We start from the raw sequence: 14,080 nt of genomic DNA, 5'->3' as shown, positions 1-14,080 counted from the left end.
TATGGTAGTGGGACTGGGACTGGTGTTGGAATATTGAATATCTTAAGAGACTGTATTATGAACAACTTTGTAAATCATGGTATTTAAATAAAGTTTCAAATGGAGGTGAAGGAAGGAATGATAGTGCAACCTAAGCCACAGAGTCAACAATAATGAATCATGACACCCATATTTTAATAATCAAACTTAAAAGGTGCCTGTCAAGATGGCTGGCTAGGAGAAGGAACCTAGGAACACTGGTGGAGAAAACTGACACTAGTGGCAGGACTGGTGCTGGGACACTGTATGTCTAAAACCCAACTATGAATAACTTTTTAAATCACGATGCTTTAATAAAATTAAATTTAAAAATAAATTAAATTTAAAGATGAAAATCTGTTTTTGTTGGTTTATCCTTTAGGTTTGGGTCAACACCTAGTATATAGTCCTAAAGGTCAGGGATACTTCTAGCTCAGTGCTCAGGAGACCATGCAGTGCCAGGGATCAGAGCTTGGGTTCCCACATATGAAGCATGTGCTCCAACACTTACGAGTTCTCTCCCTGGCTCAAATATCCCTTTTTCAGTTGCAGTGCTCACCAGGGATAATGACCTTTGGTTGCCATACTTGCACCTGGCTTTAGTATGGCCAGAAGCTGATTATAGTTCCTGAAAACAGTAAGCAGAGCTGCAATGATCACACTCAGCGCATGCGGTGGCTCTGGAGATAAAACTCTAGCCTTATGCCTGCAAGGTAGGAACTCTAAGCTCTCTCTTGATGAACTTTTTTAAATTAGGAAATGAGGGGCTGAAGCAATAGCACAGCGGGTAGGGTGTTTGCCTTGCACGCGGCCAACCCGGATTCGACTCCCAGCATCCCATACAGTCCTCTGAGCACCGCCAGGGGTGATTCCTGAGTGTGGAGCCAGGAGTAACCCCTGTGCATCGCTGGGTGTGACCCAAAAAGCAAATAATAATAATAATAATAATAATAAATAAAATTAGGAAATGAAGAAATCACAATCAAGGTTTTTCTTCAAAGGAAAATTTGAACACCTATACCTAATAAAGATGACCACTTTTTGTTTGTTTTTTGGGCCATACCAAAATGGTGATAGGGGACCATGCAGTGCCAGAAATTGAACCCATATCCTCATACATGTAAGATAAGTACTCAACCACTAAGCCATATCCACAGTCCCTGAGATTGAACACTTTTTCCATACACTTGAGAATGTGGCTGCACTGCTCAGCCTTAGAAGAAAATCTTCCCTCCCTATAAATTCTGCCTTATATCTGTTGTCATCAGATCCTAGAACTCTCTCCTCCTAATATCTCCCTGGACTCAATTACCTTTGGTGTCTTCTCTGAAAACACACAGGGACACAAAATTCATCTTTCCTTTTTATAAATCATCTGGGCAGCTCTAACTTCTCCATTGTGTCTGTTTGGAAAGAAGAAAACAAATATAAGATGCCAATACAATTTTTCCTTTAGCAGAACTTAGCATCACAATTACCCACCCAATCTGGCTGATTTTATGCCTCTCATAACCCTCCTGTATGAACACCCTGTGAGCCAGACGCAAGCTTTGATTATGACAGCAGTCTTCAGCCACATTCCTATTTAACTGCAGAACAGAGTTTCTGCCTACCAGCCCCGCAATGATCATGTGACTTTTTTAATTACTTTATTTATGTAAGCTTTTTCCCAACCACAGCCTGTTGGGGAAAAGCCATCAAAACTGGGGAGAATTTGTGCTTCCTGCTTCTTCGGTGGCTCTCTGGCCCCAGAGCCTAGAGTCTCTTGTTGGAATCAAGGTAAGGCTCTGAGCTGTGTCAGCATTGTGAGGATTGTAGTACTCAAAATACATGCTTTTCCATTCTGAAATAGTAAAGAAATAGGTAATAAAACAGGTTGGCAGTAGCCAAGGGCAGCGGCTGGTTCCCAAAGGTTTGTCTGGCAAAGGTGTCAGGTGCTATAAACATATCAGCATTGCTGAGGGGTGGGCAGGCTAGGAAGAAAGATGTTCTAGAATTTGGGAATTTACAAAATGGATTTAAGAATCACTGTTGAGGCCAGTGAGATAGTTCAGTGAGTAGGGTATTGCCCCGGGTTCACTGCCCAGCACCACATATGGTTTCCTGAGCCCACCAGGAAGTCAGACCTGAGGGCAGAGCCAGGAGTAAGCCCTGAGCACTGATGGGTATGCCACTATCCCCAACCCCTTCACCCCAGGGCCTCCCCACCAAAGGAAAAAGAAAAATCATTGCTTCTGCTAGGACTCAGCTTCACCAAGAGCTCAGCAGGACGAAAATCTATTTTCTCCAGACAAAAATCTATTTTCTCCAGCCAGCGGGTGAAGAAATTTGAGTTCAAAGTAATTGTTGACAACCTGGTGAGCTGTAGGAGCAGGTCAAGGATGTGGCTCTGGTGGGTGGGCTGTGCCCTGATGCAAAGCAAGTCTAACTTAGGAAACCAGAATTTTTGAGCTGCTTATGCAGTTCAGCTAAGGATCCCTCAACAGGGTACCAGGAATGGGGTCCTGCCAGGTTAGGCTGTGGGTGTGAGACTTATAATCTACCCTAAAACCTCCTGGAGAGATCCCAAGCCAAAGTTATCAGTGTGGGTGGGAAACCCATTAGCGAAGAAACAGCGCTGCTGGAACAAGTCTAAAGATAGACTTCTGGGGCCAGAGCGACAGTTCAGCGGGGAGGGCTCTTGCCTGGCACATGACCGACCCGGGTTCGATCCCTGGCATTCCATATGGGCGTCCAAGCACCGCCAGGAGTAATTTCTGAGGGCAGAACCAGGAGTAATCCCTGAGGTCGCCGGGTGTGGCCCCAAAACAAACAAACAAAAGCCAAAACAAAAAAGAAGAGGATGGGCTTCTGAGGTGGAAAAAGCGGCTGGACCTGCAGGAACGCTGAGGCGTCGCACCTTTGAAAGGAACAGGCAGCGTCCAGAGACGCTCTGTGTGAAGCTAGTAAACCGAACCCTACTAGCAGCTACCAACACAGCTCTCCTTCCATCTGGGAGTAAGAGATGGGATGGGAGTCGAAACACTGCGGCTCTGGCTCGGGTTCCTGCTCCTTATCCCGGGGATAGGGTTTGGGCTCAGGGGAGCTGGCTTCTGTCACTCCACTCACCTCAGCTACAGCGCCGCCTTTTCCGAACTCGGTCAGGATCAGGGCGGGGCCAACAAGCCCCGCCCTAGCCCCGCCCCTCGGCCTCGGGGCGGGGCTCCCTCCGGCGCCCGGCTGCCCTTTCCCCTGCAGCCTCTGAGCCGGCTGGAGTTCCCGGGCCGAGCTCCGGACACGTGCGGTGAGTGCGGACCAGGTCCGGGAGGTCCTAGACGTCTACCAATTCCCCCGGTAAGAGGCCTCGGTGTGGAAGGCTTCTGCTGAGTCACGGGACGAAGTTAGGTGCGTTGCGTCGTGACCCCGGGTTTCGAGCGCATCTGGGAGAGACTGAGAAATGGGCCTCCCCGCCGTTTGCTGCCGTCTGTCTCGTTTGTCCCCGCCGCGACACCTTGCACCGGTCCCCGGAAGACTCGGAACCCAGGCACCGGCGCCGGGGGGAAGGTCTGTGAGGAGCACGTGTCCGGATGGCGCTCGGTCAGCACCTTGAATCCCAGCCTCAGAAAGGAGCAAGCTGCTCTTTTATTTTATTTTTAAACTTGGGTAATGAACTCTCCTCTATTTTCCTTTTCCTCTGATTTGTTTGGAGGCGCTTAAGGCGTGAAATTGCAGGATGCACTTAAAGGGTACCTTGATGTTAAGAAGGCTAAATTATAGGGCTAGAGATAAAACTGGGGGCTGGGCGCTTGTCTTGCACGTGGCCTTCCTGGGTTCCATCTCCGCCATCCCAGTATGATCCCCTTACACCGCCAGCAGTGACTCCTGAGACAGCCGGTTGCCCAAATAAGTGGACAGGAATGCTTGATAATCACAAAGAATTTTACAAATTATTTAAAAATCAAGGTTGTTGGCAGATATAAATATAACCTAATTCGCTGTTTGGTTAAAATGTGCTACATCAGATTATCTTTCTGAAGTGTTGCTTCTATTGTTCCAGAGGGCATATAATGGATGACCTCGACAGTTTTTGCTTTTTTGAACCAACGCCGGGTAGCGCTGGGGAGTCACTCCTTGATACTGCTAGCCATGCGGTGCCTAGCCTCCCCCTCCCCCCCACCGTAGGCTTTGCAGCTCTTTCAACGCTCCCACTGGTCCACCTCGGGTTGCTTTGCGTTTTCTATATTCTCCTCTTTGCACTTGATAATAGTAATTTACTTGCCCACTCTACTCAATAGACTTATGGGCTTGATTTACATTCCATGAAAACCTCCCAACTAATTTGTGTATAAAGTACTATTAATGGTCTCATTTTACAAGTGAGGAGACCGAGGTGTATAGGAGATGGACAGCCACTAGGCTGTTTAGAAATAGCCCCAGTCTTCCTGATAATTGTGAGTAGATCATTAACTTAACTCCAATGTTAAGTAAAAAGGGTGTGTGAATAGAGCCAAGGGAAAGCTATTTGTTTTAGCTTAATAGTATTTCATTATTAGGATCGTTTATTATTATAATACTGTATAATTTGTCCTTGGGACCATCATTGGGGTGGGGGTTTTGAACCCATAAATGCTATTGTTGGGGCTGGAGCGATAGCACAGCGGGTAGGGCGTTTGCCTTGCACGCGGCCGACCCGGGTTCGATCCCCAGCATCCCATATGGTCCCTTGAGCACCGCCAGGAGTGATTCCTGAGTGCAAAGCCAGGAATAACCGCTGTGCAGCGCCAGGTGAGACCCAAAAAGCAAAAAAAAAAAAAAAAAAGCCATTGTTCCTATTGGTTAACTAACCAGGAGTGCTTTGATTGCAGAGGGGCCAACTGTGGACTTCAGCCAGATGTAGTCCCAGGTGAGTACAGCACCATTAGTCACCTTGGGCCCCAGCTGTAGGCAGCTGCCTAGGTTGCCGTGTACCTAGGCACGTGTTACACTGCTGGGAGAACAGCAGCCCATAGCTGGTTGGCATTCTGGCCTGGTTTATGCCTACACTGTTGTTAACTATACCAGGATGCCAGCACAGTCATTAAATTTGCAAGAATGCCTTTTTGAAGAAAACCTTAAAAATCCAGACCTCTCTGGTTCTGGTCTAACAGGTTTGACTAGTATGCAATTAACCTGAATCACATCTTGGAAATAGAACAAAAGTAATCAAGCCATGGGAGATGAAAGAAAACACTATTTTTAGAATGGCTCCACAGGTTTAAATGGGACCTTTAATACACAGTGGGCAAATTGATGGGATTTAGGCTTATCTCACTGAAATCAAAGCTAATAATGGCTACTCATTTGCCATATAAGGCTACTCTGGATAATCTTCTTTTAGGGTGGCTACATCCAGCAGTGCTTAAGGGTTACTCCTGGATCTGCACTCAGAATTCACTGCTAGTGGTGCACAGAGCACATATGGGATGCTGGCAATCAAGCCTGGGTCGCCAGGTGCGAGGCAAATGCCATATCCACTGTACTCTGGCTCCAGCCCCTCAGGACGATTCTTGTACAAAGATTTCACAGCTATTGCTATATATGAGGATACCATGTAGAAATGTTCATGGGAATTTGTTTTAAACTATGAGTATTCTTTAGGTCTTGATATAAATCTTATTGAATGAGGAGTTGAGAAATAGAGCTAGGAGGGTGATGATCGCCTTTAATGTGACCCACCAGGTTTGATTTACTGGGTCCCAGCCAGGAGTGATCCCTGAAGTGCAGAGTAAGGGATGAGCCTTGGGAACCACTAGGTGGCCCGAAAACAAAACAAAAAATGAGGTATTTCATATAGGCCTAACTACAATTATTTCTGCTTTAATCTGGCAATATGTTTACTAAGGGTTCCCTGCCCTGGGAAAATTTTTATTTATTTATTTGTTTGTTGCTTTTTTTGGGTCACATCCAGCGATGCTTAGGGGTTACTCCTGGCTTTTGCACTCAGGAATCACTCCTGGCAGTGCTCAGGGGACCATATGCGATGCTGGGAATCGAACCCGGGTCAAACCCAGGTCAGCCCCTTGCAAGGCAAACAACCTACCAGCTCTGCTGTTGCTCCAGCCCCTCCCCCAGGAATTTCTATTTTTGATCCTTGATAGCAGTAAATACTGGGTCCCCTTTGTAGTAATTTTGTTTTGAAATGCTAATTTTCTGAGAAGAGATGGGTCTTAGTTCTAGGAAAAAAACACTTGGGGTGGTACTGGAGGTTGTCCAATAGAGCTGAGTTCTGTGAAATACGGTGTTCTCAGTTCTTTGGGAGGAACTATTGAGGATGAATTAGTTTTGTTCTGTCAATTGGTTTTAAATGCTTAGTATGACTACCTCAGATATTCATTGACCGTAAGTAAAAGTGGCCTTTTATTTATTAGATCTTAAAACTTCAGTGATGATAAAATAAGCAGTAAACTGACAAAGAAATAATTTCTAAGGATATGAAATATGGTAAAAGGTGAAAAATAGCTGTTTCCATTGCTATAGAAAGGATAATTTCAGGTGCTGCAAGGTATTGGATAAATTAAATCTTTTTTTCCCCCTAGGATGACTTGAAAGAAGGGCATCCTTGACCCTCCTGAAGCAGTAATTAGTGGTAAGTGGACAGCTTGTATGGTGCTTTCAGGTAAAGGTTCCTGCTTATTCCAACGTGAACATCAACCTGTTTCCTAGTTGGTGTTGTCAAAAGGCAATTGGGAGAAAAATCACCTCTTTAAGCCTCCAATAAATTCGGCCTTTGGGCTGTGGAGAACTGAGTCAAATTCTGATGCTGGACTGAAGGCATGGGAGATTCTGAGGTTATCTCACTCTGTTCGCTGCTACATCCTGCAGTACCTGGCACATGGTGGAGTCTTTGAATGTTGCATAAAACGACAGAAGACGTGCAGGGGGAGGTTTTGTTTGTTTGTTTTGCTTTTTGGGTTACTCCTGGCAGTGCTCAGGGGACCATATGGGATGCTGGGAATTGAACCTGGGTCCGCTACCAGCTGTGATACCACTCCGGCCCCTTTGTTTCCTTTTTTAAAGGGATTGGTGGGCCGGAGAGAGTGGATAGGGCACTTGCCTTGCATACAGCCAACCGGGGTTCAATCACCAGCATCCCATATTGTCCCCTGAGCACTGCCAGGAGTAATTCCTGAGTGCAGAACCAAGACCCTGAGCATCACTGAGTGTGGCCCAAAAAGCAAGAGTGGGGTGGGGGTTCGAAAGTGGTGGTTCTAGGCCTTGCTTAGCAGTCAATATTGAATTCTCTGGGGCACCCTGGTGCATGATAGCTAGCTTCGGTACCTGGGTATCTGCAACAAGATTTGGGGAATCACCCAGTGGTTGTCAGCTGTCTGGGCTAATATGCCTCGGATGGTGTTACAGTGCTGGGAGAACAAGCACTGCCTTATTTGGGGTGTGGCTGCAGCGCTGTTCTGGTGCTGTGGCCCAGTTCCTATGGGCAGTGTTTTGCACCCCTGAGAGTGGAGTGGCTCCTTTTCTGGAGTTAGTCCTAGTCTGGGTGCATACAGTCTTTTAAAAGAGCCCTAACCAAAAACAAACAAACAAAAAAAAGAGCCCTGACATAGGGACAGCCTATCATGCCTTTCCTTTTTGAACCCTAGATGGCCTTCATCTGAGAGAACCGCACCTACACTGGGGCTTCAGTCACCTGACAGCTGTGTGATTGGCTAATATATGTCGTCATTTTGTCGTGTAAGTCCTGGAAGCTTCAGCTCAGGTTGCTATAGTGAAATCAAGTTTTTTTTTGGTCTCTGCCCATAATCCCTGCTTGAGCTAGTTAAGTCATTCTTAAGGGTAAAGAATACCTCTAGCTCTGTGTTTGGTTCCTTGATGCTCAACAACTAAATCCCTTAGAATTTTCCCAGGTGAAAACTGTCTTTTGTACTAATGAGAACCGGTCACCAGAAAGACTAAGCAATTTGGGAATTGAACCCGCGCTCCTTATTCTCCAGAGTGATTGGGCTGAATAATAAAAGTCTCAGTGGATAGGATTGGTGAGCAGAAGAGGGGCATATCTCCAGTGTGGAAGCTTGCTACCCCTTCCCAAGTACTTTGTTACAGACATTGATAATGTCTCGATGTTTTCTGTATCTTTACCATAATTATTTCAAATAAACTGTTCAAATAGCAAGTAAACTTTACTGAGTTCTGTGACTTTTAGCAATTTGGGTGAACTTGAGGTGGTTGTGGGAACCTCCCATTTACCCCTAGATGACTGGTACCAATACTCTGATTCCAGGTGGAGTCAGAATTGAGTAAAATTATAAGACAAGCTGGTGACAAGTTTCCTTGGTGGAAACACCTCCCCCAAACCTCCAGAGTATTGGGCCTGGGGATAGAGCTGAGGGGCAAAGTTGCCTGCCTTGCAAGCTTGATGCCTCAAGTTCATTATGTTCATTACTGTGTCATATTTTACAATGGCATGGATGTTTTATGCTGACAGTGCTGCTGCACCACATCTTCCAACCATTGTCTCATGGCCTCATCACATCTTTCTCGCCAGATTGAATTCTCTTGGCAGTGTCTTGGGGTTTATTTTCATTGCCTGTTGTCTTGTTTTGTTTTGGGTCACACCCAATGGTGCTCAGGAATCACTCCTGCGGTGCCTGGACTATATGTGGTGCAGTATTTAACCCAGCTTGGCTATGTGCAAGGCAGATGTCCTGTTTGCTCCAGCCCCTCCATTTCTTGTAATGCTCTGAAATGCAAGGTTTCTTTTTATTTATTTATTTTCTTGTTTTGGTCATGCCTTTGGTGTTCCAGGACCATATGGAATGCCAGGAAGCAGACTAATGTCTGTGGCTATCTGTAACCTCTTCTCTGTGCTCTCCTCCCCAACCAGTTAATCACCTTTGTCCTCTAATCATATTCTGTTAACTTGTAGGATCAGATCCTTCTAAGGACAATGAATTTGTAAGTTATGTCTTTTGCATAGTTTACCGGAAAGCAATGTCCTTTTTATATGGACAAAGGAAGACGGTTAATATGCTTTTGTAAGTTGGGAGTTAATTGACTCAATAATATTCACTCCTGGACATCTGCTTTCTCTACTCGGTTGTCCTTATTTCCTACCACCCCAAAAGCAGGGTCCCAATGAGGGACTGAATGAACCTAGGGCAAGCTGTGAGCTACCCTGGCGTCAAAATGGGCCAAGCCAATTGCCATAGTACTTAACTAAGAGCATGTTCCTGGACAAATTCTGTCATGACCCAGAAGAGGTAACTGGATAAGGACCCTCCTAGGATTAGGAAGACTAACCTGGTCTGAAGACTGGTCTGAAATATTAGAAGTTAATTTACTACAACTACAACTATTAAAGTGGATTACTAATTGAGGAAAGAAAGCAACACCCTGGAATGGAATCCTGCCCTTGAGCAGATTTCCTAGTAATCGGTAGATGAGATTTTTGTCCTAGAGTTAATGAGTTAATCTGGAGGAGTGGCTTTACCTCTCTGTTGATTTGTTCAACCCTACCTTTGTATCCCCACCCTACATGATTTCTGCATAAACTGGAGGGGGGGGAGGTGTGGATCCAGAGAGGGAGAATCAGGAGAATGGAGAGGAGATTTGAATAAACTGCAATTGGATCAGCCTGGGCTTGGTTCCCTCCTTTGCCATTGACCTCCCCGGGGTGGGAGAGAGCCACAAGGCCCTTTCATATTTTATTTTTTAATTACACAGTCATATGCAAGGCAAATGCCCTATCTGCTGTATTATCACTCCAGCCCCCTGAAATGCAAGGTTTCATCTTTTCTCATAGCTAAGAGTAGTACTGTGTGTCTATATGTATATATGTACACACACATGAGTGTGTATACCACAACTTCTTTATCCCCTTGCTTGCTGGGCACTTGTTTTCCATTATAAATTGCACTGTAGTAAACATACCAATACTTTTTCCTTTACTAGATTCTTAATCTTTAGAAGGCTAAGTTGACTTAAAAATCCAAGATGGGGGCTGGAGTGATAGCACAGCGGGTAGGGCGTTTGCCTTGCACGCGGCCGACCCGGGTTCAAATCCCAGCATCCCATATGGTCCCCTGAGCACCGCCAGGAGTAATTCCTGAGTTCAGAACCAGGAGTAACCCCTGTGCATCACCAGGTGTGACCCAAAAACAAACAAACAAAAATCCAAGATGAATATTTGGGTTTGTTTTGAGGCCACACCCAATGCTGCTCAGGACTTAACTCCTGTTGTTGCTCTGGGGGTCCAACCTGGATCAACCACATGCAAGGCAAGCACGCATCTCCCCAGGTACACACAGGATCACAGGAACATGTGTGGCCGCAGCCACATGTGTGGTTCTGGGACTTAAACCCTGTTGTCTGATTGCCAGGCAAGTGCCTAAACTGCTATACTATCTGTTAGCCCTCTTAGTTTTTCACCTTGGGCTTATAGTTCTTTTTGCACAGGTTGCTTTCATTCCTCACTTAAGGAAATAGTCCCCTAAGAGGCAGAATATTCTTGAATTCCAGTAAAGCTTTATCACAACTTTAGTTCTAGGTTTTAAAGATAGCCCTGAGGAAAAGGAAACATGAATAACCAAGATTTTTTTTTTTTTTTTGCTTTTTGGGTCACACCCGGCGATGCACAGGGGTTACTCCTGGCTCTGCACTCAGGAATTACCCCTGGCCGTGCTCAGGGGACCATATGGGATGCTGGGATTTGAACCCGGGTCGGCCGCGTGCAAGGCAAACGCCCTACCCACTGTGCTATCTCTCCAGCCCCTGAATAACCAAGATTTAAAAACTGGATTGGGCATGAGATAGTACAGGGGTTAAGGCTTTCCTTGCACACAGCTGACTTCTGGATCAATCCCCAGTACTACATAACCTGAGTACTATGGGATGTGGTCCAAAGGGCCACCCACCCCCAAAATGTATATGGGTCTCTAGGCAAGATAATGCAAGGGTTAAGGCACTTGATTTTGCATTAAGTATTTGCAGTTGGCCACAGTTAAATTCTCAGGTGGTCTTCCAAGCAGAGCTGAGAGGAGGCTCTGAACACTGCCAGGTATACCCCCACCCCAAAATATAAATAAAATCTGGTATCTCTTCCTTCAAAATAGAGATTGTCAGGGCCAGCGAGTGAGTAGGCCATTTGCCTTCCATGAGGCTCTCCTGGATTCAATCCCTGCACCTCAGATGGTGCCCTGAGCATAGCTCGGTGTGGCCCAGAGAGGGGAAAAGAAAAAATAGCCAAAATACAGATTGTTGGGCTGGACAATAGTACAGTGGGTTAGGAAATTGCCTTGTATGTGGCCAACCTGAGTTCAACCCCCAGTACCACTGGTCCCATCAGGAGTGATCTCTGAGCACAGCCAGATTTGGCCCCAAAACAAAACTTGATGATAAAGCGATTCAGGTGCAGGGATGTCAGCCCCTTGCTGCTACTTGATGGTTAATTCGTTTGGTGTTTGTGCCTGTATTGAGTACCCTAATAGGTTCCAGTAGGTTCCAGTATTTTAATGATGCAGGGGCCTGGTGAAATAGTAAAGTGGGCAGATTGTCTGCTTTGCACACAACTACCTGAGTTCCATCCCCAGTACCCCTGAGCCCTGCCCTGTGAGCACTACCAGGTGTGACCCCAAAACCAAAATAATTTAATGGGATTTCATGCTCGATAGGGTAGTCACCAACTACTCCCTCTTAATTTTGCTTCCCAGGAGTCTAATGTTTACAAGAAGTAAAACATTTCAAAATAGCTTATTCCTTACCCCTTTACTCAACAATGAAAACTGGGTTTGGAGTGGCAGGATTATTGCTCTGTAAATATCCAAGCTGGACTGGGGAAATAATTCAAGTGGTTTGTAGGACGTGCCTAGCGTTCCCTAAGTGATCCTTGGTAACCACATGCTTATCCACCCTACCACTACTCACTGTAGTCCTAGTGTCCCCCACCCCCAACTGTCATCACCTCCCATTGGTAGCAGTTAACAAGCACAAGCCCCTACTTCATTGCAGTGCTCAAATTTCAGGTTCCAGTCCTGTAACCTACTAAGAGGAAAATTAAAGGAGCAACAGTACAGTGGACAGGGTAAGAAAAAGCAAACTTAAGATGAGTGGGGAGCCCCAAATATGAGTACTATACCTGGCATGTGTCAACTTACTTCTCTCCTTTCAGGTTCAAAGAAAGTGACAGTGAACTTTTGCTATGAAAACTTGGCTCATCTCAAAATTCAATCAGGAAAAAGAAACCCAGAGGAATAAGTTCTTCTGGCCCCAAAGGGATGCAAAAAGGTGGCTCTGTGCCTAAGATTTCACACAAAGGAAAACAAGCTGGTAAGAGCAACTAATTAAGAACTTAAAAGAATGTCAAAGACTCCTGTGAATCTTACTGCTTAATTAGGGCTTTATGAACAGTTCCAGTTAATGGACCTGTCAGTGTTCTGAAAAACAATTTCCCTGAACTAACAAATCCACTGTAATTCTTCGAATGTCTGGTTAGCAACATCTTTCTCTTTATTGCTATTCTGGGAACACTTCTGATGAGCCAACTTGCTGGTTTATATTTTTTGTCAATTTATTCTGAAGGCCTGGTTCAAAGGGGAATGCACTACCCCCATCAACAAGTGGTGGGGGTACTGTCTTGGTGCTTCTCATTTGATGGCACTATAAGATAATCCAGGCTCATCTTCTCTATTTCCTGTCCTGATCCTAGAAACCAGGAGTCCTGATTTTTTGGTTGGAGAATAGTACCAAGGAGCCATGGTCTGGTCTCTTGATGTTGAGGTGTTTCTAGGCCCTTTCAGCTAATAGGACCATGAAGTAATTTGGAGCCATGGTCTGGTCTCTTGATATTGAGGTGTTTCTAGGCCCTTTCAGCTAATAGGACCATGAAGTAATTTGGAGCCATGGTCTGGTCTCTTGATATTGAGGTGTTTCTAGGCCCTTTCAGCTAATAGGACCATGAAGTAATTTGGAGCCATGGTCTGGTCTCTTGATATTGAGGTGTTTCTAGGCCCTTTCAGCTAATAGGACCATGAAGTAATTTGTTTATTTTTTTTGCCTGTGGGCCACCCTGACAATGATCAGGAGTTATTCTTGGCTCTGCATTCAAAAATTGCTCCTGGCAGTGCTGAGGGAACCGTATGTGATGCCAGAGATCAAACCCAGGTTGGCTGCATGCAAGGCAGGCACACTACGTGTACTATCTGCAATTCTGATTTTAATTATGAACTAGATGATCATTATCAATTATAAGGTGATTTTTTTTTTTGGTGGGGGCATGCCCAGATGTGCTCAGGGCTTACTCCTAGTGGGATCAGATGTCCATGTCTCTCCAGCCCGAACCATGAACTGAACATATGTTGTACTGACCAGGATCTTTATTGCCCTCTCGGTGTTGTACATACTTAGCACTTCAATTCTGTGATCTCTCTTCATCTTAGAATGCTGGTTGAACCTGTTGTGTTTCATACTAGATGCTGCAGTCCTCAGATGACTGGTTATTTTTACCCTGTGAGCTCAGAGAAGAGGTGAATTCTTGACCAGCTGCTGACTGAAAGGAAGAGCCAGGCCCCAGTACTAGTGTCCTACAAGCTGAAGGAGTGGAGTTCTCCAACAGTGGCTTCCAAATGCTGCTCCATCAAACTTTCTTACAGGTCCTAGAAAAAGTTACTGTACATAGTACACCTCAATCATGTGTGGAACTGTTACAGTATTCTTAGAATAAATGTTTCTTATTTCTGCCTTAGCAGTCTGCAAATCCATTTCCCCTATTTTCACTGGTTTGCAGGTGTATTAAGTTTACAGGTATTCTGGTTACCTCCTTCACTAAGGGAAGAGACCTGTCCCAGAATTTTCAAAAGATTGGTCATCTGACTCATTCTTTAATGAGTTTACAGCTTCATGTGCAAAGGATTTGGGGCACACCTGGCAGTGCTCAGGGACCATATGTGGAGCTGGGATCAAACCAGGTTGGCCAGGCACAAAGCAAGTGTCATATACTGTGTCTTCATATACTATGTCTTCATTTTAATAACTGAACTCTGCTAGGTAATGGAGATGGGTGTGAAAGTGACATAGTCCTACTGAACTTAACTGC

General features: G+C 45.3%; 1 protein-coding gene, 1 long non-coding RNA gene and 1 other non-coding gene across 4 annotated transcripts in view; 2 read left to right on the top strand and 1 right to left on the bottom strand.

Moving 5' to 3' along the window:
* Positions 1 to 1,421, bottom strand: part of SIL1 (SIL1 nucleotide exchange factor) — a 315,807-nt gene extending 314,386 nt beyond the window's left edge. Inside the window, exon 1 of the mRNA XM_055142814.1 lies at positions 1,331 to 1,421. The gene's annotated coding sequence lies outside the window, so the exon portion shown is untranslated. The remainder of the gene's footprint in view (positions 1 to 1,330) is intronic.
* A 1,778-nt stretch (positions 1,422 to 3,199) lies between these two features.
* On the top strand, positions 3,200 to 13,729 carry LOC129405706 (uncharacterized). Of its 2 annotated transcripts, XR_008630735.1 has the most exons (7): positions 3,200 to 3,660; positions 4,863 to 4,900; positions 6,573 to 6,622; positions 7,635 to 7,725; positions 12,012 to 12,070; positions 12,158 to 12,315; positions 13,458 to 13,729. It is a non-coding gene; the product is annotated as an uncharacterized LOC129405706 (long non-coding RNA). The 2 variants fall into 2 exon arrangements; XR_008630736.1 differs by lacking the exon at positions 12,012 to 12,070.
* Positions 7,346 to 7,542, top strand: LOC129406238 (small nucleolar RNA SNORA74). The gene has a single exon (XR_008630893.1). It is a non-coding gene; the product is annotated as a small nucleolar RNA SNORA74 (small nucleolar RNA).
* Positions 13,730 to 14,080: the final 351 nt, after the last annotated feature.

This window comes from Sorex araneus, chromosome 6 (genome assembly GCF_027595985.1).
Source record: "Sorex araneus isolate mSorAra2 chromosome 6, mSorAra2.pri, whole genome shotgun sequence".
Taxonomy (NCBI): domain Eukaryota; kingdom Metazoa; phylum Chordata; class Mammalia; order Eulipotyphla; family Soricidae; genus Sorex; species Sorex araneus.
The sequence above is the reverse complement of the archived record's forward strand: the minus strand, read 5'-3'. Positions and strand labels throughout refer to the sequence as shown.